Source organism: Misgurnus anguillicaudatus, chromosome 3, assembly GCF_027580225.2.
Source record: "Misgurnus anguillicaudatus chromosome 3, ASM2758022v2, whole genome shotgun sequence".
NCBI lineage: Eukaryota > Metazoa > Chordata > Actinopteri > Cypriniformes > Cobitidae > Misgurnus > Misgurnus anguillicaudatus.
The window spans coordinates 25,855,541-25,880,978 of NC_073339.2; the positions used below are offsets into that span (position 1 = coordinate 25,855,541).

At 36.5% G+C, this 25,438-nt stretch overlaps 3 long non-coding RNA genes across 3 annotated transcripts in view; 1 reads left to right on the forward strand and 2 right to left on the reverse strand.

Moving 5' to 3' along the window:
* The window catches only part of LOC141361906 (uncharacterized), a 593,959-nt gene that overhangs the window by 522,664 nt on the left and 45,857 nt on the right, over positions 1–25,438 (reverse strand). The gene's annotated exons all lie outside the window — the stretch shown is intronic.
* On the reverse strand, positions 2,922–8,128 carry LOC141361885 (uncharacterized). Its single transcript, XR_012367970.1, has 3 exons — positions 8,106–8,128; positions 4,302–4,867; positions 2,922–3,796 (listed from the first exon to the last, which is right to left on the reverse strand). It is a non-coding gene; the product is annotated as an uncharacterized lncRNA (long non-coding RNA).
* Positions 17,523–20,890, forward strand: LOC129431749 (uncharacterized). The gene is made up of 6 exons (XR_008639913.2): positions 17,523–17,663; positions 17,951–18,006; positions 18,851–19,381; positions 19,466–19,542; positions 19,692–19,794; positions 19,876–20,890. It is a non-coding gene; the product is annotated as an uncharacterized lncRNA (long non-coding RNA).

A 25,438-nucleotide genomic window follows, 5' to 3' on the forward strand; every position in this document is an offset into this window, starting at 1 on the left:
TCTAGACGCGTTTGTTTATCATCGTCTTTAACACACTTACTCTTGTCAACTGTTGCTTTAGGTGAAACTTCACAAACGCTGCTTTGTTGACCAGACTCAGAGGAACTTGTCTCAGCAGTCGAAGTCTTACCAATTACAGATGCTTTCACACCCGTCACTTCGAATGGGGTTCCCTTAGCATTCAGTGACATTGCAAGATTATTAACATGATTAAATAACACATATATGTCATCACAGTATACTACTACACTTGTTCCGTTATATTGTACCATACCTTTAGTATTACGAGAATGAGAATCAACTACAGCATATGTTGCACCTTCTTTTATAACTGCACAAATATAGTCTTTAATATTTAACAAACATGCATCATCATTTAATAGTGTCCTCTGAAGCGCTTTATCTAAGGGCATGCATACATCTTGCACAGCTTCGTCATACACATCAACACCAATAACACCCGAGAAAGATTCAGCACGGTTTATTGAAAACATTGTGTTGTACAGTGTGTGCACGGTTGGCAATTCTTCAACGGACACATGTCCTCGGCCTGTGTTATCATTGATCTTCCCCTGCAGTCTCATACATGTGTACAGCTCATCTCCTTGCATTAGAACAGCATTCAGGTCCTCTGTCGTCCATGTCAGCACATTCTTCAGCTCGCTCATCATTACGGCCGTGATGCTATTTACTGCACACTGTCTGTTACGGTTGAAACCAAACCGCTCATCACCCTGATGGAAGGAACCTTGTATGACTTTCTGTAAAAATTGATCAGAATTATTGACATGCAAAGTTTTCACAATATCACTGTAGGTTTTTTTAGACGTTGGAAAAGTTTTGGTACACATTGGAAGACTTGTAGTACATTTTGCATCATTTTCAGCAGCCTTACGGCCATTTTCATACTTTGGAAGACTTTTGGTATATTTGGCATCATTTTCAGCAGCCTTATGGCCATTTTCATAGTTCTCATTGTCACAGTTTTCAGTGTCATTTGTTTCAGTGTCATTTGTTTCAGTGTCATAGTTACGGTGGCCGTCAGGGGTCACCGCCCCGCAATGAAAGAAAACACATGCAAATAGAAAAAACACCAGCAAACCAAGAAAACATCCTCACCAGCCCGACAACACATGCGCCGCAGACACCGCAACACATCCAAACACAGAAACGCGCCGCAAATATCACAACACATCCAAATACAGAAACGCGTTCCAAATCTCACAACACATCCAAATACAGAAACGCGTTGCAACTTCTTACAACACGACCAAAAACAGAAACGCGTTCCAAATCTCACAACACAACGGAAGTGTTTCAGGGGGGTCACAAAAAGTGATGCACCGGTCTGAGAAGTGTTTTCGGTTTACATTCAATTCGTCCGTGGAGCTTTTGTGAGTTTGCATCGATCAGGTGTGGGTTTTTCTTGTTTATTTTGGTGTCCTAATTGCATATTTTTTTGGCCTTTCTATTGTTGTTGGCCTATAGACTCAAATAACTTGACGAAATACATAATAAACTGTGAAACGTTGTGTTAGCTGGCTTAGTTACACAAATGTCACTAGATAGTGTTCTAAGAGGACAATAAATACCACATTCTTCATTAAAACAAGTAAAAGTAACGTGTGTGTGTGTGTGTACACGTTTGTTTCTATGGGAGGTTTTTGTGCTAATAATAGCTTATTGAACGTCTAACCAAACGTCTTGTGTGTGTGTTTTATTTTCAGTCAGCAAGCATACTGTTTATAACTATATACAATAGTGTTAATTCAAGTTGTTTTTCATATTTTATTTACACATTTATCAGTTTTATATCATCTCTTTTATTATGTCTCAAACTTGTTTATTTTATATTGTGTGCTATGTGATTTTACGAATAGTTAACATAATTATTCTGTATTTTGTCTTTTTATTCTTCTAGGAAAGCTAGAGGACCTGGCTGTTTTAACATTGAGGGAATCCTGAGCAGATGCATAGTGTGATATGGTAGCATGATTTAAATGAACTGCAAGAGCCTGTAGAGAGGGATAAAGTCTACTGAGAGGAACACAGTACAGAAAGGAGCCGGTTCCATGGTTAAAATGCCCACTTATACCAAACTGTTTCCACCTACATCCTCTGGCAATACATACAGAAGTGTAAGCTACAGGACGTAAAGATTGAGGAACCGTTTTATCCAGCAGCCCTCAGTGTTCAATATGTCAAAAACATTAATTGACCCCAATATCACTGTCATTATTTTAATCTCTACACAAACATTAGTTTAATACTGCAGGTTTTGATACACATAGTCATAGCCTAGTGGTTAGAGGGTTGGACTTGTAACCCGAAAGTTGCCAGTTCCAGTTTCCGTCTCTGCCGGCAGGTTGCGACTGTGATGTCCTTGAACAAGGCACATTAAACCCAATTGCTCCCCGGGTACTGAAGGAATAGCTGCCCACTGCTCCATGTGTGTTCACCATTTACTGGGATGGGTTAAATGCAGAGGTCACATTTTTGAGTATGCGCTGCATACTTGGCAAGCATGTCACACTTACACTGCACAGACAACATTATATTGTATAACAGGTTTCTTTCTAGTTTATTATTTTAATGACAACCACAGTTTAATGTAATGTGGCAATAAAAAGGAAGAATGTCATTGTACAGGTATCTATACATATGAAAATAAAGGCTTTAAACTTCAAATGCATTTTTCATTTGCATATTTAAGAGAGAATATTTAAAATAATTTCTTTGATTCCTTTAAAAACACTCTTTCATTTTAGGGAAGAAAAGGAAACAGCAAGATTTATAATCTTAAAATGTAAGTAATTTGATAAAAATAGAAAATAACCTACCAAGGATGATAGAAAAGAAACAGTTTTGTTACTGTATTTGCATATAGCCATGGTATTTGTAGTAAACAAATAGGCAATCAATCAGCTTTACTGCAAGTTTATTAACAGCATTGTCCTTTACGAGAAGTTCTAAGCAGGAACTAAAAAGAAGTATCAACATTGTAAGATGTTATAGTATTATTCATTCAAATAAAAGTCATACAGTACATGTCAAAGCGATAAGATTGATGTTCTGGTTGTAGTTAGCTTTACTACATTTAAGGTTTAGCTGGTTGAGGTGGCTAAATATGGAGCAGATTCCAGTAAGAAAATCAGGAGAGGAATCTTTGAACAAGATGTTTAATGTCAATCCAATTTATGCATCTTCATATGCAGCTGATATGATATGAAATACAATGCAGTGGTCTACAAAGAATCAAGAGAAATAATTACAAATAATCACCATTCTCAGATTAACATTAACATTGTAAATCTGTATGACCAGATTATCACCTACCAGCATCTAAAACTGTCAGAAGTTGAGCTACAAAACATAAGCTGTTACTAATGAAAAATACAAATTATGGCCCTGATGCTTAACTTTAACTTAAAATTGTGTTACAATTAGAAAACGTGTTATTTGTTATATGTTATGTTGTTTTAAGCTAGTAAACAAATGTTTTTTTTTTAATGCAATTTAATTTTTATTTAGTTTGCAGTAGAAATCTTGCTCTGGAATAGATACAATGATAGACCAGTCTGACACAAGCCCCAAGCTCAAATTTAAAGCTACCTAACAAAACTCTGGTTAATTTTGGTGCGTTAGTTTGTCAAATGTGAAAAGGAAGGCAGTGGTGTTCCTCTCAGTAGACTTTATCCCTCTCTACAGGCTCTTGCAGTTAATTTCTATCATGCTACCATATCACACTGCATCTGCTCAGGATGCTCTCAATGTAATAGCAGGTCCTTTAGCTTTCCTAGAAGAATAAAAAGACAAAATACAGAATAATTATGTTAACTATTCGTAAAATCACATAGCACACAATATAAATTAAACAAGTTTCAGACATTAATAAAAGAGATGATATAAAACTGATAAATGTGTAAATAAAATATGAAAAACAACTTGAATTAACACTATTATATATAGTTATAAACAGTATGTTTGCTGCCTGAAAATAAAACACACACACAAGACGTTTGGTTAGACATTCAATAAGCTATTATTAGCACAAAAACCTCCCATAGAAACAAACGTGTACACACACACACACGTTACTTTTACTTGTTTTAATGAAGAATGTGGTATTTATTGTCCTCTTAGAACACTATCTAGTGACATTTGTGTAACTAAGCCAGCTAACACAACGTTTCACAGTTTATTATGTATTTCGTCAAGTTATTTGAGTCTATAGGCTAATAATAATAGAAAGGCTAAAAAAATATGCAATTAGGATATTAAAATAAACAAGAAAAACTTACATTTGATCGATGTAAACTCACAAAAGCTCCACGGACGAGTTGAATGTAAACCGAAAACACTTCTCAGACCGGTGCATCACTTTTTGTGACCCCCCTGAAACACTTCCGTTGTGTTGTGAGATTTGGAACGCGTTTCTGTTTTTGGTCGTGTTGTAAGAATTTGCAACGCGTTTCTGTATTTGGATGTGTTGTGAGATTTGGAACGCGTTTCTGTTTTTGGTCGTGTTGTGATATTTGCAACGCGTTTCTGTATTTGGATGTGTTGCGATATCTGCAGCGCATGTGTTGTCAAACTGATGAAGATGTTTTCTTGATTTGCTGGTGTTTTTTCTATTTGCATGTGTTTTCTTTCATTGCAAGGCAGTGACCCCTGACGGCCACCGTACATAGTTCTTATTGTCATAGTTCTTAGTGTCAGCGCTCTGTGTTGCAGAGCTGTGGGGAGGTGCCTCTCTTTTTAGAGGTGGCACAACCTCAACCAAGTCAGTGGAGGATTCCACCGAATAACGGTCAGCAGTCCTCCTCTTCGCCGCCTGGGACCGCCGGAAACCCTTTCCGCGTGGCATCTGCAATTACAAAACACACAGTAAAATCATCAGTTAAGTACTGTGCTTACAGTATAACTCATCTGCTTACTGTGCCCACCTATTAGTCTCTATTGCTTTACATAATATCTACTACAACTTTAAATGAGCATGAAGTTAAAAACGTTTCATACCTAAATAAATTAATTATGTTCTGAAAGATTAACAAAAACCTCAAAAGTCTTGTTTATATTTTAGTTTTAGATATATTTAGAATATATTTTGCAGCGCTTGATTATGCCACAGATGGTTTAAGTGTTTTGCGAGTCTACTGTCCACAATATACCTATTGGATATTCCATGGGATAATGGGGTAACTATATAGTAACTGTATAAAAAAATAGTATTGGTTCGCCTGTGCAGACATGACCTTATCATTTTAAAAATGTAATTTAATTGCTAAAACTTTATATGGATTCAAGATAAACCTGATAATGACCTCACTATATTCCATGCATTTTTACAATGACAAACCATGGTTTAACCCTCTGGGATCTAAGGGGTTTTTAGGGCCCTGGAAAAGTTTTGACATGCATTGACATTTGTGCTTTTTTCAGTTGCTTAAAAACACAATAATGGCAAAAGTGTTATAACACTGCATTTAGCACAAACTGGGTTACTATATTATATGATTAACATGTATGTACATGTTTGTATTTTTGAGAGAAAAATGTTTATGCGTGGTTTTTGAAAAAAAATTTTAAGTCCACAAAACCCATACTAAACATGTTTTCCCAATTTCATATTAATGTACTAAAGAACAAAAAAATGTAGGCTATATTAAGTACAACATACATAAAAATAGAGCACTTTAAGTGGATTATGGAATTGTACTCTTTTAACTTGAGCTTACTGTACACATACAGTATTGCAGAACATTTAATGATGAAAGGGCAAAAATAATGAAATGCATCTCTATTACATTTTATATATTTCAGGAAGCCTCTAGTACTTTTCTTAATTTCAGGTAACTAAAGCTTCTGGTTGCAAAGCTGTTGGAGTTTTTGACTGAATCAATAATAATTTAGCACGAATTTGGCTTTATTCCCCAATATTAGCTTTCATTGTCTTTGATCAAAGGCAGTAATTTCGTCCAGGAATCGTAAAATCAAAATGCTTAAATCTACAGCATTTATCGGATCTTGCTCATCCAACTTCCACTCTGTTAAATCCATGTTAGTACTGAACTTGCTAGCAGCGGGATAACATCACCAGAAACAACTTCTCGTTTATTTTTGATTGCCTGGTAGGATGCATTGTGTGAACGACTTCATTAGGTGCTACAAAAAAACGACAAGTGGATGACATCAGAGTAACGCGAGAGCAATTTGAAATCACCCTCCTTCGCAAGATTTCTCGCGGTACCCTGATGTCATCTGCGTGTCGGTTTTGTGGCGCTGCGTAAAGTTGAAAGCACACTTAAAAAACTCGAAGGAAGCAGCTGAACTCGACAGAACTGCCATGCGCCTCGTCCATTTATTGAATATAGCAGGACAATTTATTTCTTACTTCTCAGCGTGAGAAATACAAGGTGTGGCGTGTGAACTGACTGAAACACGTGTGTCTCACGGTCAATGCGTGAGACTTAAGAGCCTGTGTATATAAATAGGGTTACTGACTAAAAAATTGTGACTTAACACGACCCAATAACACGACCCTCGTGTTTAATCCAACCATGTTACTTACTGCTTAAATCCTGATTTATAGCTAAACGCTTCTGACAATATCACCATATATTTACATTTAAGAGCTGATATAACATTACAAGGTGATTTTGGCTACATTACCTGTGTGTCTCATGCAGTGCAGAGCTTTACCGTTGCTCTTCTCGTCTTGTTGTGTTATAAGCGCTTTTAAAAGTAAAAGTATTATTGTAGATCGCGTATATATAAAATATGAGAGAATAAACACTGCCAAATGTTAATTCCTTCCCCCACGTGCCATGTGTGAGGTGCTACACGGAGGATGAGAGAGAGAAAGCACACGCACACGAGAGAGGCACCGCTGAGCGCTCGAAACAATGAATAAAGCCGTTTTAATACTAAAATATTACAATTATAATACTACAAATACATATAGAAAATGTATGAAATATAACAATGTATGGGAAACACTGGATGATGAGTCTGACATGAAATTTAAGACCTTCTTAGTGGAAATTCCAGATTTTAAGACACTTTAAGACCTTAAAAATCGAAAATTTAATTTAAGACGTTTTAAGACTTTTTTAGGACCCGCGGGGACCCTGGTCTACAGTTTTTCTTTAAAATGATGTGAAAATCATTCTGCTTACTTAGAACAGTATATTGATTTACAATTTCAAAGTCACTTTTTGGTTAGGAAGACAATATGCAAGGAGGCTGGAAGCTCTTGAATAATCTGTGATTGACAGCTGAAGAACAAAACACTTCCATAATGAGCCTTTAGGCAGTAAGACAACGGCATTATTGTTACGCGTTTGTCTGTGAAAGCAACACAAAAGAAATGCGTGATCCTACGTTAAATAAACTTAATTTGAAGAGATATACGCGAATAAACAGGGTTTTAGATGTGTTTAGATGCGTCTTAATACAAAGCGCGTCAAATATGAGGCATTGTGTCTTTGTGTGTACGTTCGGATTTCGACTGCGTACTGCTTGATGAAGCACACTCGCGTCTGGAGATAACTTTAGTTACATTCACGAGTAAACAAGTAGATGTCATGTTTCCAGCACTCGGAATAAAACTCAACACAGCATTGAATGGCTGCAGAGACTGAGTGTCCTGACGGTGGGGTTGACTAATAAATATGGATGATCTCTGCTCTTCTCTTCAATGGAGCGGGGCGTGGGTCATTATAGATAATGCCGTAACAGGAGAAAGACGGTACATCTCCCTCTTATAATACAGTTAACAAGAAATTACAATATTTGTTTTCAATTTCAATTACATCAGTTAAAAGCAGACATTCCAAGCATTATGTAGACATGTATCTTTTGTTTCTATGACAAGTATTCGTTAAGTTACAGTTAATTTTTCGAAGCATTTCTGAAATGACTTCAGTGAGGGAGAGAGAACAAAACGCGCATCATTTTTATTTTCTTAATTTTGCCAAAAGCACAACATTCTGTTTTTATTGGGAGTGGAAAGAAAAAAAATATACACTTTAACATTTTAAATGATGTATAAATCATATCTGTATGTTCAAAATCATCAGAGTTATTTAAGTAACATGACATACCTTAGATGAATTCTGAGTCTTCTGAAAAACAGCAAAAGAAGATAAAAATCAGTTCACAAAACATTAATATTTCCGATCACGTGATTGGATCGGGACATCCCTACTAACAAATTCTATTCCTGAATACATTTATGAACTATTAGCCTACATTTGTGCCACCAAAAAACATTTTTTGTTTTAATTTTTTTTGGATTTTTTTTAAGTCACAGTATTAAATTGGTTATGTACCATCTTTTTGCAAAAATAATATTACTGCTCTATGTGTAACAGCATAGCAAGCAACATGACGATATACTTATTATACACTCATATTGAGATGAGTGAGATGCATACATAGCCATCTTTTATCTTTTGCATGTTTCTCCTAATCTTTGCTTGTGTTGCCAATGTAAGCTGTGACTTAAAGGGGACAGAGAATGAAAAACCATTTTTACCTTGTCTTTGTTGAATAATGGTAGTCTACCCACATTCACAAAAATACAAAAAGTGCTAAACATCTCAGTCTCATAGTAATTCCTCTTTTAGAAATGTCAGCCAGAAAACAGCCCAATCTGAAAAACTGATGCTTAAGACATAACAGGCTTCTAACTGCCCCTCCACTTTAAAATAATTGGCTACATTTTTTGAGTGGCAGCAAAGTCAGCCAATCAGTAATGAGATTGCAAGTTAAGCCAGTAGGAGAGCCAAATAGGTGCAAAACCACTTGTTTAAAATCCTCCACCCTAATAGAGCTATTTCTATTAGGGTGGGGGATAGCCCCACCCTAATTTCACTACATGCGCTGAACACGGGGACTTCCACCACTTAATATGTTCATGTGATAACACGAAAATGGACCTATGTTCCGCACACAAATGATTGCATTCGGTGCACATGTGCACTGTGCCGAAAGCCCTGTACGAAACGTTCCGGGTCGAATCCACGTACCGTTACTTCCCTAATAAATATACATATTTAGTTAAGAATCTGAGCATGTACACCCGAGAAAATTACAAGTATATATGACACTGGCAACACATTAGAACCACTAGGGAACAACATCACTTCCGTTGCCAAAATGCACGTGCAACTATTTGATCACATGGGCTGTAAAAGGGTCTATAAACTAAGATTTAAATGATTAACAAAAAACACAACTTTTCTTAAACTTTATACGAGTTCGCAAACATGCATTATTAGAAAGATGAAAAAGCACATACAATAAAATACAATACCAGCAGTGTAAAACCCTTATTCTGCATAATTGTTTAGTATTTTTGTTAGTTCAGAGCAAAACCTCCACTGTTAAATTACCACACACATCCATGAGCAGGAAAAATTACATCCTGATACCAATCAGCATCAAGCAAACAATGTAATTTTGGTTTCTTCGGCTGTTATAAAAACAAGAAATCAAAGGTGAAGTTTTAAGAAAAATGTATCACTGGTAGGGTGACATGTTATCTTTTCTTTAGTTATCGTGTTTGTTAACAGCAGGTGTTCATCATTAATCTTTATTTCACTTCATTATTTCATTAACTTTAACACTGAATCAGTGTTACTTTTTAAAACATGAATTTTTTTGAACACCCATCTTGGTATTGATTATATATCCACTAAAGCCCAGAGTATAGTTTGCCTTTACATGTACGGAAACATACACACAATGTGCACAGCATAGTATATTTGACAGGGAAGACAGCATGGACTCTCTCTGCTCTGCATTTCAAAGTAGTAGAGCGCCCTCTACTGGCAAAATTAAAACTAACACCATTAACACCTTGTGCTGATTGTCTTGACATGTATATGATCCTAACACACTGCACTGATCATGCGATCTATAACAGACTAACGTTGCAACGCACAAAACCACACTTATGATCGCTATACAAAGCGCAGTATTGTGAAACAGATATAGCATGCTGGAGTTTTATGATAAACTCCCAAGGTAGCATGCTGACCAAAATTAAAAATTGCACTTTGTAAATAGGTTTAGACCACTCAGTTGCGTACTAACATGGCAGAAACTTTCCTATGTATTGTTATTTCAAATTGTAATAAAAATGCATTATATTCACTAGGGATGCTTCGATCAGAATTTTTGCAGCCAATAGCGATTTGTGATCTTCGTGATCGGCCGATACTGATTTTTTTAAGCTGATATGCAAGGTCTTTCATGACTGTAACTGTTAACATTTTTTCTAGATAAAGTAACACCACAGATGTTGCCTTTGCGAAATTAGGTATATTAATGTTTTAATAGAGACTCAAATATATAAGTACAACAAATATTTCTTCTGCAAAGAGATATTTAATATCTCTTTAAAAAGGTTTGTCTCCTAAAAGTAATGAAAATAAAACACTTCAAAGTCTTTACTGTATGAATTAAATATACATGCATTCGTATAACAGTTATTTAGTCAAGAGCAGAAAGTGATTTTATTGAGAGATGAATTAGGTTACTGCAGCTTTAAGACGTGAGAGAGAGAGAGATCGCTCTGTTCACGTGCACTGATGACAGGCAGCTGTTTGATGAAAAGTTTAAACGCTCAAAACTTTAAAACGCATGCAAATAATAAACTATTGGCATGAGGATGCAGTTGTCCACGATAGATGTGTTTTGTATACACTGTTTGATGGGGATGTGAAGACATGTCATGCTGTTGACCGGAGGGCATCCTCATAGAAAATACGCATACCTATGTAAAGGCAGAGGGAGAAATACAAATCACACATCAGCAACGGGTTGTAAAAATTCTCGCACTACGTAAAAAGATCTCTAAATTGCAGACGCATTCAGGATCCTTTTCATGGCAAAAGTAAACAGAACGGTTTATCAGATTGGCAGATTTAGCGAGCACCGATCGAGTCGTTTAATGCCATGCCGATCGATCGGAGCATCCCTAATATTAACTTTTTTATGGTTCTTTGGTGTGTTACTTTGCTTTAGCATTACTTTAATTGGCTTACTTTAAGAGTTTAAAACTTCATTTTCACCATGACGCGTAAGCCCCGCCCCTTTGATTGCCCCCACCCCAGTTAATAGAGTACTCGTTCTTCAGACCTATGGATTAATCGGAACAGTATTAAACAATAAATCATATCAACAAAAAAAAAAAATCAACACTTTAATTGAGCCTGAGCATCGCATCAAAAATAGAGCCTGATCGCACACTGTAAAAAAAATCCGTAGAAATTACAATGTTATTGCAGCTGGGTTGCCGGTAAATTACCGTAGATTTAAATTTATGTTATTTACTGGCAAGAGTTTGTTCAAAGTTAAATAAATTTTAATATTAACAAGTCTTTATCTTTACAGAATAAAACTATACAATAACAGCCTCATGCAAAGCATTCTGGGAACCAGAAATCATCATCAACCTTTTTCTGTTTTTTGCTTCAGATTTTGTGTCCCAGAATGTTTTGCTTGATGCTTTTTTTAGTTTTACTCTGTAAAGACAAAGACTTGTAAATGTTTAATGTTCATTTAACTTTAAACAAAATGTTGCCAATAAAAAACATAACTTTAAATCTACTGTAAGTTACCGGCAACCCAGCTGCAATTTCTACAGAATTTTTTTACAGTGCCGCATTGCTGCTTCAGTGCTGCTCACACTATGCGGTGTGAATGCTCTAACTTGTTAAAGGAATAGTTTAATATTGAAAATGAGTAGACTATGGTATTACCTTAACTAAGAATTGTTGATACATCCCTCTGTCATCTGTGTGCGTGCACGTAAGCGCTGGAGCGCGCTGCGACACTTCGATAGCATTTAGCTTACCCCCATTCATTCAATGGTACCAATCAGAGATAAAGTTAGAAGTGACCAAACACATCAACGTTTTTCCTATTTAAGACGAGTAGTTATACGAGCAAGTTTGGTGGTACAAAATAAAACGTAGCGCTTTTCTAAGCGGATTTAAAAGAGGAACTATATTTTATGGTGTAATAGCACTTTTGTGAGTACTTCGACTCGCCTGAAAAGTCCACTCCCCTTCTCCCTCTCATAATGGGAGAGGGAGGGTGTTACTACGCCAAGTCGAAGTACTCACAAAAGTGCTATTACACCATAAAATATAGTTCCTCTTTTAAATCCGCTTAGAAAAGCGCTACGTTTTATTTTGTACCACCAAACTTGCTCGTATAACTACTCGTCTTAAATAGGAAAAACGTTGATGTGTTTGGTCACTTCTAACTTTATCTCTGATTGGTACCATTGAATGAATGGGGCTAAGCTAAATGCTATCGAAGTGTCGCAACGCGCTCCAGCGCTTACGTGCACGCACACAGATGACAGAGGGATGTATCAACAATTCTTAGTTAAGGTAATAACATAGTCTACTCATTTTCAATATTAGACTATTCCTTTAACAAGTTAGAGCATTCACACCGCATAGTGTGAGCAGCACTAAAGCAGCAATGCGGCACTGTAAAAAAATTCTGTAGAAATTGCAGCTGGGTTGCCGGTAACTTACAGTAGATTTAAAGTTATGTTTTTTATTGGCAACATTTTGTTTAAAGTTAAATGAACATTAAACATTTACAAGTCTTTGTCTTTACAGAGTAAAACTAAAAAAAGCATCAAGCAAAACATTCTGGGACACAAAATCTGAAGCAAAAAACAGAAAAAGGTTGATGATGATTTCTGGTTCCCAGAATGCTTTGCATGAGGCTGTTATTGTATAGTTTTATTCTGTAAAGATAAAGACTTGTTAATATTAAAATTTATTTAACTTTGAACAAACTCTTGCCAGTAAATAACATAAATTTAAATCTACGGTGATTTACCGGCAACCCAGCTGCAATAACATTGTAATTTCTACGGATTTTTTTTTACAGTGTGCGATCAGGCTCTATTTTTGATGCGATGCTCAGGCTCAATTAAAGTGACAGTACATTATTTATGGTTTGATTGCTCGTGGATTGACATAAAAAAGTGACATTTTATAATAAAATCATGAATGTGATGCCAAATGTGTTTTAAACAGTCATGACTTTGAGCAATTTAAAAGAAAGAAATATAACATACTGTTGCCAGAAGACTGCGCTGTCATTCATTTTTTGCCTAACACTAAATTAATCCTTGTCTTTCTTAATGACCTTCAGAGAAACTAATCTAAACTTTAAATCTAAATCAGGGGTCACCAATCCTGCTCCTGAAGGGCCCTGTTGTTTCTGCAGAGGTTTAGCTTCAACCCTAATCAAACACACCTTCACGTGTGTTTGATTAGGGTTAGAGCTAGACACTGCAGAGACACCGGGGTCCTCCAGGAATAAAATGGGTGAGCCCTTATCGAAATGAATCGTTCATTTTCAGTTTGTTCAGCAAAATGATTTGTACTGATTTGTTAAGTGACCATTTCTTTATATAACATCAATATGCCAGTAAATTGTCTTATGTCATAAGACAATGAAAAAGACTTGTTACAAAAAACTCATTAGGCTTTACTAAAGCTATAAGAGTGAAATAATGACCATCATTTTATTAAGCTACAGAAAACGGTCATTAATTATTTGTAATGTTATTAAATATTTTCAATATTTTACAATATTCTTACCTTAACTTAGACGAAATTATACATCCCTGTCTTTTTTCAATGCGTTTAGTTCATCTTTGTACAGCGTGTCATGAATGCATTAGCATTTAGTCTAGGCCAGGGGTCTCCAACCTTTTTGTGAGCAAGGGCTGCCACAATGGATAAAAAAATCTGGAGGGCTACTTTTTGATATAGTTTCCTCTCAAAAAAATTTTTTGTTGCTTTTATTTTATTTTACTTGTTGATATGATTTATTGTTTAATACTGTTCCGATTAATCCATAGGTCTGAAGAACGAGTACTCTATTAACTGGGGTGGGGGCAATCAAAGGGGCGGGGCTTACGCGTCATGGTGAAAATGAAGTTTTAAACTCTTAAAGTAAGCCAATTAAAGTAATGCTAAAGCAAAGTAACACACCAAAGAACCATAAAAAAGTTAATATTAGGGATGCTCCGATCGATCGGCGGCCGATCGAGATCGGCCGATAATGGCATTAAACGACTCGATCGGTGCTCGCTAAATCTGCCAATCTGATAAACCGTTCTGTTTACTTTTGCCATGAAAAGGATCCTGAATGCGTCTGCAATTTAGAGATCTTTTTACGTAGTGCGAGAATTTTTACAACCCGTTGCTTATGTGTGATGTGCAGATTTGTTTACTCTCTCTGCCTTTACAGAGGTATGCGTATTTTCTATGAGGATGCCCTCCGGTCAACAGCATGACATGTCTTCACATCCCCATCAAACAGTGTATACAACACACATCTATCGCGGACAATTGCATCCTCATGCCAATAGTTTATTATTTGCATGCGTTTTAAAGTTTTGAGCGTTTAAACTTTTCATCAAACAGCTGCCTGTCATCAGTGCACGTGAACAGAGCGATCTCTCTCTCTCACGTCTTAAAGCTGCAGTAACCTAATTCATCTCTCAATAAAATCACTCTCTGCTCTTGACTAAAGAACTTTTATACTTTATACGAATGCGTGTATATTTAATTCATACAGTAAAGACTGTGAAGTGTTTTTTTCATTACTTTTAGGAGACAAACCTTTTTAAAGAGATATGAAATATCTCTTTGCAGAAGAAATATTTGTTGTACTTAAATATTTGAGTCTCTATTAAAACATTAATATACCTCATTTCTGCAAGTAATATAACAAAGGCAACATCTGTAGTGTTACTTTATCTAGAAAAAATTTTAACAGTTACAATCATCAAAGACCTTGCATATCAGCTTAAAAAAATCAGTATCGGCCGATCACGAAGATCACAAATCGCTATTGGCTGCAAAAATTCTGATCGAAGCATCCCTAGTGAATATAATGCATTTTTATTACAATTTGAAATAACAATACATAGGAAAGTTTCTGCCATGTTAGTACGCAACTGAGTGGTCTAAACCTATTTACAAAGTGCAATTTTTAATTTTGGTCAGCATGCTACCTTGGGAGTTTATCATAAAACTCCAGCATGCTATATCTGTTTCACAATACTGCGCTTTGTATAGCGATCATAAGTGTGGTTTTGTGCGTTGCAACGTTAGTCTGTTATAGATCGCATGATCAGTGCAGTGTGTTAGGATCATATACATGTCAAGACAATCAGCACAAGGTGTTAATGGTGTTAGTTTTAATTTTGCCAGTAGAGGGACTCTACTACTTTGAAATGCAGAGCAGAGAGAGTCCATGCTGTCTTCCCTGTCAAATATACTATGCTGTGCACATTGTGTGTATGTTTCCGTACATGTAAAGGCAAACTATACTCTGGGCTTTAGTGGATATATAATCAATACCAAGATGGGTGTTCAAAAAAATTCATGTTTTAAAAAGTAACACTGATTCAGTGTTAAAGTTAATGAAATAATGAAGTGAAATAAAGATTAATGATGAACACCTGCTGTTAACAAACACAATAACTAAAGAAAAGATAACATGTCACCCTACCAGTGATACATTTTTCTTAAAACTTCACCTTTGATTTCTTGTTTTTATAACAGCCGAAGAAACCAAAATTACATTGTTTGCTTGATGCTGATTGGTATCAGGATGTAATTTTTCCTGCTCATGGATGTGTGTGGTAATTTAACAGTGGAGGTTTTGCTCTGAACTAACAAAAATACTAAACAATTATGCAGAATAAGGGTTTTACACTGCTGGTATTGTATTTTATTGTATGTGCTTTTTGATCTTTCTAATAATGCATGTTTGCGAACTCGTATAAAGTTTAAGAAAAGTTGTGTTTTTTGTTAATCATTTAAATCTTAGTTTATAGACCATTTTACAGCCCATGTGATCAAATAGTTGCACGTGCATTTTGGCAACGGAAGTGATGTTGTTCCCTAGTGGTTCTAATGTGTTGCCAGTGTCATATATACTTGTAATTTTCTCGGGTGTACATGCTCAGATTCTTAACTAAATATGTATATTTATTAGGGAAGTAACGGTACGTGGATTCGTACCGGAACGTTTCGTACAGGGCTTTCGGCACAGTGCACATGTGCACCGAATGCAATCATTTGTGTGCGGAACATAGGTCCATTTTCGTGTTATCACATGAACATATTAAGTGGTGGAAGTCTCCGTGTTCAGCGCATGTAGTGAAATTAGGGTGGGGCTATCCCCCACCCTAATAGAAATAGCTCTATTAGGGTGGAGGATTTTAAACAAGTGGTTTTGCACCTATTTGGCTCTCCTACTGCCTTAACTTGCAATCTCATTACTGATTGGCTGACTTTGCTGCCACTCAAAAAATGTAGCCAATTATTTTAAAGTGGAGGGGCAGTTAGAAGCCTGTTATGTCTTAAGCATCAGTTTTTCAGATTGGGCTGTTTTCTGGCTGACATTTCTAAAAGAGGAATTACTATGAGACTGAGATGTTTAGCACTTTTTGTATTTTTGTGAATGTGGGTAGACTACCATTATTCAACAAAGACAAGGTAAAAATGGTTTTTCATTCTCTGTCCCCTTTAAGTCACAGCTTACATTGGCAACACAAGCAAAGATTAGGAGAAACATGCAAAAGATAAAAGATGGCTATGTATGCATCTCACTCATCTCAATATGAGTGTATAATAAGTATATCGTCATGTTGCTTGCTATGCTGTTACACAAAGAGCAGTAACCCAGATAGCAAAAAATATCCGCAGGACTTCTTTTTGCCGCCAGCCCTAAGCTGTCGGCTATAGGTGCGTCCCGCTGGCGGGGATGAAACGTTTGCCGCCGAATACGTCACTCCCCTCTCTTGCGATTTCCCGCCGGCATGCAGCCGGCGCCCCGACTGCTTAATTTTCTCTGGCGGTTGCCTCCGTCTAATAGACCGCGGCAGGCTGGCGGCAAGCCGCTTTGAAATCTTCTCAAAATCAACATTGACCATTGGAGTTAAAGTACTGACAGCATTTTAACTTTCACATTTGAGCGGTTATAAAATCATAATAGCCTATATATGTGAATTATATCAAATAGGATAGTTGTTTGGCTCCAAAGCAAAGATATGTAAGTTATGTTTATACGAATGTGTTTTAAGTTAGTTTCCTTTTTACACCCTGAGCTCAAGCATGTTTCACATGCATCTAAAGCCCTAGGGTTTATAACAGATTCTTGAAGTTTTAGGAAATTACATTTAAATTACTTTTAAACTCTGAAGCGATTATACAGTAATATATGTGAAATATATCGAATTATTTTATCACTTAGGTGAACATTTGTACATGTCTTTGATTTATGCACTTGACTGGAAATTTCCTTTATGTCTTTCATTATTTTTCAACATCGATTTAATTTTTTTTACCTTTTACGTGTACAAGGATTATTTTGCGATTGCGACCTGTACAAATTAATTGAGACAAAAAAGAAAGTGTTAAAGCACAAACAGTGAAGTACCGCCACCGGTCGACAGGGGCAGCACTTAAAAAAGACGGAAGAAGAAGAAACCGGAAGATAACGTGTCCTCCCAGAGAGCACTCGGCGTCACACATTTCAGTGTTTGAAGAGAGGATCAAGATACAGATTTAAGACAAAAGTCATCAATTACGATCGTTTAAGTAAGTACATGTTTCATTTTTGTGTAACGCAATTATGTTCATGTATAGAAGTTGTTTAAATTACTTTGTTTGTCTGAACAAGTATGCTCCCCTAGCTAAAGTGGCTAGCAAGTGTAAGCGAACACATGCTGTTTTGCCTTTGTTATAGTACACACGGAGGTTAAGCAAAGTTCTAGTTCTTTTATTTTTTATTTAAAAGTTGTTAGTAAGACTATGTTTGCTCTATGCTGCTTATCCAGTAACTGAAGTTGTATTAACAATGTAGTTTTATTCATATTTTCTTGCAGATAGCTTGCCCAGAGCACAGCATCTCGTGCACAGCATGAAGTTTTCAGCTATCAAGGTATATTAGGCCTGTGTCTTATGGCGCTTTTCCATTGCATAGTACCCCACGGTTTGGTTTAGTTTGGGTCGGGTCAGCTTACTTTTGGGAGCTTTTCCATTAGGTGCAGTACGTGGTACCCGATACTTTTTCTTGTACCACCTCGGTTGGGGTTCCAAGCGACCCGAGCTGATACCAAACGTGACGCGAAAACACTGTAGATCACGGATTGGTCTGAAAGAAACGTCACTAACAGCGTCATCGCTAGCTTTACCTGTGCTAGGCTAGCTTGCGCTGCCTCGAGCAAACATGTTGTCATCTGTGCTCTGCTATAAGTTCCCAAACACCCTTTTAGCGACGAAAAACATCCACGTGTTGAGAATCAGGGACACCATAACAGTTTTTTCCAGGCTTGCGAGCACGTCAGCATTATATGCTTAAATGCAACTTCAGTGAGGCTCAGCGGAGCGCCGTCGGCTGACGCCGCGGGTGTTTGAAATTGTCATGTGATACAGAGTTAGTGATAAACGCGATGTGCAAACATCTATTTGTGGTGGCCAATTTTAATTTTGTGGCGGACTGAGAAATAAATAAAATGTATGGGGATGTACAACAACGCTCTCCTCTCACTTGATGTCACAGCTGTGGGCAGCGCAAATATAACGACACGCCTAACATCCCTCCCACTGCGAAGTGATACTAATCTTGATGGAAAAGCTAACTACGCCAAAGTGAGGTGAGCTGGCCCGACCCAAACTGGACTAAGCCGTGGGGTACTATGCAATGGAAAAGCGCCATTAGTGTGCAGTGTTTTAACAATATTTAAAATAGTGCTTTTAGTTGTTGTTTTTTTTATATAATGTAGATTTCTAGAGGCTCCAGAATGAAAACCAAGCCCTGCACTGCAAAAAATGAAAGTCTTGCTTGGTTTTCTTTTGTCTTGTTTTCTAGTGTTGGTATCTGAAAATTCTTAAATTGAGACACTGACTTTGTAGGCAGGTGGCTTGGGATATTGGGTTTTGTTTATTGAAATAAATGATGAAAATCTGGAGTTTTTTGTTACTTGAAACAGGTAGAAAAATTGCCTGTGCAGTAAGAAAAATAAACTAAATTCCAGTTTTTAACTTAATCAACTTAAATTGAGTTTATTTTTTTTACTGCATTGGCAGATATTTTGACTTGTTTTAAGTAAAAAGAAAGGCTCTTGATTTTTATCATTTATTTCAGTAGCAGGACTTGGTATCTTAAGCCACTTGCTTAACCAGTCAATGTGTCTCAATTTGAGAATTTTTAGATATTTATATTAGAAAACAAGACAAAAAACTAGGTAAGACAATCATTTTTTGCAGTGTGAGGGAGAAGAACCAAGCCCCGAGGGAACGTAGTGAACGAGCAGGTAAGAACATGTATTCTTTCTTAAATTTTACTTTTTTTGTCTGTGATGTAGGTCCAAAATTACCATATGCCTTTCATTTTGTAGCTTCGGATGACAGCGGCTTACTTTTAATGTTGCTTGACAACACTTTGAGGCAGGATAAAATGCTCCAGGAACAATTTGTAAGTGTGCTAATTTTGCCGTAGGGTAATCTAAAAGTAAAATTAAGTTTGTACACTGCATATACAGTCTGAATCCACAGCCTGTCTCACATTTATGTATGAGAAAATTCTGAGAAATGTAATTTGTAACACTTTTTTTGAATTTTCAGCTTTAGAGTATCTTCTCTAATCACCTTTCAATTAATACAACCTGGACTGGTGTAGGGAATCAAGCATGTTTTAGAGACCTGTTTCTGAAGACCATTGTTCAAAGTAAGTTAGATTTTTATATTTAAGTAGATGTGTATGGCCTTATGTTATTCAAATGGAATGACAGTTCTGTATTTTCTACAGGAGCCATCCGAAAGAACCCGGCAACCCAGGATGCCACTGATGGGGCTGTCCAGGTTAATGTTACGCGTAACCTGAAAGGAGCATCTGACCGTGAAGGCGGATAAAGGCGGCACACAGCTGAGAGGGACCCACAGCTGACCCCTTAAACCGAGGCTGACTACTGACACCTCAGCATCACTGACAACTGGAACCCTTTCTTTATCCTGCAGTCAGTAACATCAAGAAGCCTGAAGTGTGACAGTACACTCAACCAATCCACACTTCACTGTGAAAATTACTTTTCTTTTTTTCCAAATTCCTTGGGACCCTGCCTTGATGGCAGCTCCTCGGAAAGATATGGAATGGCGAGAAGGTTTGTCCTTAATACAGATGCACGAGATAAAGTACTGATCATAAGCGCCTCATGCTTATACATTACATTCATGTGGATCTTTTTTAATGTCTTTAGTGTCTTTTACTGTTTTTTTTTTAGTCATGTGGATTTGTTTTTTTTTAATCATTCTGTTTATGTTGATGTGTGTTGTGTTATAAGCTACTGGGACCTTGAATTTCCCATTGAGGATCAATAAAGTATCTGTTCATTTTTCATTCACAAGAGACAGATCATATTGCAGCAAAGTAAAAATATTGTGTCCCAGGTCAGCAATGCCATTATAATAGTCTATTCTAGTCCAGAGCTTTACTCTAAATGATTAACACTTATCCTATTGTTAGAAATGACTATTATTTGGTATGCTGGCCATTCTTTGGTACCAAATATCCTCATTACTTAATATAATGTTTACTGGTAGCCTAATTATTTTCATCTTAGAGCTGACCTCTAAATTATTAACAATTGTTGTAAATGTTCTAATTTGCTTGTAATGTTTTTTTTTAACTAGAATTTATTTGAAAACCTGTATGTTCTTTAGTACTTTTTTATTTTTCAGTTATTTATATTTTAGTGCTCTTACACATCTTAGTTCAATGACTGTTAATGTACTTTGAAATGTGGAATAAAAACTCCAAATGAGAATTTGTCTGATTTGATCAATCATTATTTTTGATAAACTGCATACTAGAAATAGCCTATATAAATATTATATATATACAATAAGCGGCAGCAAATCGCTCGAAAATAGCGTTTGCCTCCGACGGGCAGCGAAAGAGCCGCCTTCAATATAAAGGCGGCCGAACGGCGGTTGGCCGGCGGGCCAGCCGCGGATTGAAGGCGGTAGACAGCCGGCTGCCGCTTTTAAAAAGCGGCTGCCGCCGGCGGACCGCCGTCAGACGTGTTTGCGATTACGCCTTTATGACGCTTCTACTGTCGCCAGAGCACCGCCGGTGGTCCGCCGACTCATTGCTATCTTTTGCTATCTGGGAATATTATTTTTGCAAAGAGATGGTACATAACCAATTTAATACTGTGACTTAAAAAAAATCCAAAAAAAATTAAAACAAAAAATATTTTTTGGTGGCACAAATGTAGGCTAATAGTTCAGAAATGTATTCAGGAATAGAATTTGTTAGTAGGGATGTCCCGATCCAATCACGTGATCGGAAATTGGCCCCGATCACGTGGTTTCAGACTCGATCGGAATCGGACGTTACCTTCTGATCAGGACTCAGATAGATATGCAGGGTTTAAATTGGGCCAGGGCCGTCCGGGGCTAACAGACTTGAAAGTCTCGCTCTGCTCCCCGCCAGTGTACGCGCTGCGCTGGTGCGTGTAAACTGACGCGAATAATGACGTGTTTTCATTCATAGGCTTCAAACACTCGTGCATGCGGTGCATGCCCTGATTTTTAAATATCATAATCGGCATCGGCCAGAGAACAAACCATATCGGTCGACCTCTACTATGTAGTGAAATTAGACTGTTGAGTTAATATTATCTACTATGTAGTGAAATTAGACTGTTGAGTTAATATTAATGTTTTGTGAACTGATTTTTATCTTCTTTTGCTGTTTTTCAGAAGACTCAGAATTCATCTAAGGTATGTCATGTTACTTAAATAACTCTGATGATTTTGAACATACAGATATGATTTATACATCATTTGAAACGTTAAAGTGTATATTTTTTTTCTTTCCACTCCCAATAAAAACAGAATGTTGTGCTTTTGGCAAAATTAAGAAAATAAAAATGATGCGCGTTTTGTTCTCTCTCCCTCACTGAAGTCATTTCAGAAATGCTTCAGAAAAATTAACTGTAACTTAACGAATACTTGTCATAGAAACAAAAGATACATGTCTACATAATGCTTGGAATGTCTGCTTTTAACTGATGTAATTGAAATTGAAAACAAATATTGTAATTTCTTGTTAACTGTATTATAAGAGGGAGATGTACCGTCTTTCTCCTGTTACGGCATTATCTATAATGACCCACGCCCCGCTCCATTGAAGAGAAGAGCAGAGATCATCCTTATTTATTAGTCAACCCCACCGTCAGGACACTCAGTCTCTGCAGCCATTCAATGCTGTGTTGAGTTTTATTCCGAGTGCTGGAAACATGACATCTACTTGTTTACTCGTGAATGTAACTAAAATTATCTCCAGACGCGAGTGTGCTTCATCAAGCAGTACGCAGTCGAAATCCAAACGTACACACAAAGACACAATGCCTCATATTTGACGCGCTTTGTATTAAGACGCATCTAAACACATCTAAAACCCTGTTTATTCGCGTATATCTCTGCAAATTAAGTTTATTTAACGTAGGATCACGCATTTCTTTTGTGTTGCTTTCACAGACAAACGCGTAACAATAATGCCGTCGTCTTACTGCCTAAAGGCTCATTATGGAAGTGTTTTGTTCTTCAGCTGTCAATCACAGATTATTCAAGAGCTTCCAGCCTCCTTGCATATTGTCTTCCTAACCAAAAAGTAACTTTGAAATTGTAAATCAATATACTGTTCTAAGTAAGCAGAATGATTTTCACATCATTTTAAAGAAAAACTGTAGACCAGGGTCCCCGCGGGTCCTAAAAAAGTCTTAAAACGTCTTAAATTAAATTTTCGATTTTTAAGGTCTTAAAATGTCTTAAAATCTGGAATTTCCACTAAGAAGGTCTTAAATTTCATGTCAGACTCATCATCCAGTGTTTCCCATACATTGTTATATTTCATACATTTTCTATATGTATTTGTAGTATTATAATTGTAATATTTTAGTATTAAAACGGCTTTATTCATTGTTTCGAGCGCTCAGCGGTGCCTCTCTCGTGTGCGTGTGCTTTCTCTCTCTCATCCTCCGTGTAGCACCTCACACATGGCACGTGGGGGAAGGAATTAACATTTGGCAGTGTTTATTCTCTCATATTTTATATATACGCGATCTACAATAATACTTTTACTTTTAAAAGCGCTTATAACACAACAAGACGAGAAGAGCAACGGTAAAGCTCTGCACTGCATGAGACACACAGGTAATGTAGCCAAAATCACCTTGTAATGTTATATCAGCTCTTAAATGTAAATATATAGTGATATTGTCAGAAGCGTTTAGCTATAAATCAGGATTTAAGCAGTAAGTAACATGGTTGGATTAAACACGAGGGTCGTGTTATTGGGTCGTGTTTAGTCACAATTTTTTAGTCAGTAACCCTATTTATATACACAGGCTCTCAAGTCTCACGCATTGACCGTGAGACACACGTGTTTCAGTCAGTTCACACGCCACACCTTGTATTTCTCACGCTGAGAAGTAAGAAATAAATTGTCCTGCTATATTCAATAAATGGACGAGGCGCATGGCAGTTCTGTCGAGTTCAGCTGCTTCCTTCGAGTTTTTTAAGTGTGCTTTCAACTTTACGCAGCGCCACAAAACCGACACGCAGATGACATCAGGGTACCGCGAGAAATCTTGTGAAGGAGGGTGATTTCAAATTGCTCTCGCGTTACTCTGATGTCATCCACTTGTCGTTTTTTTGCAGCACCTAATGAAGTCGTTCACACAATGCATCCTACCAGGCAATCAAAAATAAACGAGAAGTTGTTTCTGGTGATGTTATCCCGCTGCTAGCAAGTTCATTACTAACATGGATTTAACAGAGTGGAAGTTGGATGAGCAAGATCCGATGAATGCGGTAGATATAACCCATTTTTTAAGCATTTTGATTTTACGATTCCTGGACGAAATCATTGCCTTTGATCAAAGACAATGAAAGCTAATATTGGGGAATAAAGCCAAATTCGTGCTAAATTATTATTGATTCAGTCAAAAACTCCAACAGCTTTGCAACCAGAAGCTTTAGTTACCTGAAATTAAGAAAAGTACTAGAGGCTTCCTGAAATATATAAAATGTAATAGAGATGCATTTCATTATTATTGCCCTTTCATCATTAAATGTTCTGCTACTGTATGTGTACAGTAAGCTTAAGTTAAAAGAGTACAATTCCATAATCCACTTAAAGTGCTCTATTTTCATGTACTAATGTTGTACTTAATATAGCCTACATTTTTTTGTTCTTTAGTACATTAATATGAAATATGCTAAAATGTAATTTAAAAATGTATTTAAGTACCACTTGAAATAAATTTGAAATTTGTAATGTTCTGGGCTGTCCTCCATGTCTTTTTCAAAATGCTAAGAGGGGCCAGAATTTAGAAATTAACTGGAAGTACCTTAAAGGCAGATTTTTACATACACAGTCAACCATGTCAGAATTGTTAGGCGAATTAGCACTTAGTATAAAAGTTGTTGTTTCCCTGTGATGTGTCTTGAGTGTGGCTCAGGTGAGCTGTGCCATGCTATGCTTTAACACACAATTCTGTGTCGTGTCGTGCTGAACATTTTCCTGTTTTTTATGATAAAGTCTTAAATTTTTATTTTAGAGGACTTAAAAAGGTCTTAAGTCATTAAATTTGCTGTTAAAAAATGTGCAGATACCCTGTAGACTACTAGATCCTGTTTTATAAAGTCTTGGAAAAACATGTTTAGTATGGGTTTTGTGGACTTAAAAATTTTGCTTTTTCAAAAACCACGCATAAACATTTTTCTCTCAAAAATACAAACATGTACATACATGTTAATCATATAATATAGTAACCCAGTTTGTGCTAAATGCAGTGTTATAACACTTTTGCCATTATTGTGTTTTTAAGCAACTGAAAAAAGCACAAATGTCAATGCATGTCAAAACTTTTCCAGGGCCCTAAAAACCCCTTAGATCCCAGAGGGTTAAACCATGGTTTGTCATTGTAAAAATGCATGGAATATAGTGAGGTCATTATCAGGTTTATCTTGAATCCATATAAAGTTTTAGCAATTAAATTACATTTTTAAAATGATAAGGTCATGTCCGCACAGGCGAACCAATACTATTTTTTTTATACAGTTACTATATAGTTACCCCATTATCCCATGGAATATCCAATAGGTATATTGTGGACAGTAGACTCGCAAAACACTTAAACCATCTGTGGCATAATCAAGCGCTGCAAAATATATTCTAAATATATCTAAAACTAAAATATAAACAAGACTTTTGAGGTTTTTGTTAATCTTTCAGAACATAATTAATTTATTTAGGTATGAAACGTTTTTAACTTCATGCTCATTTAAAGTTGTAGTAGATA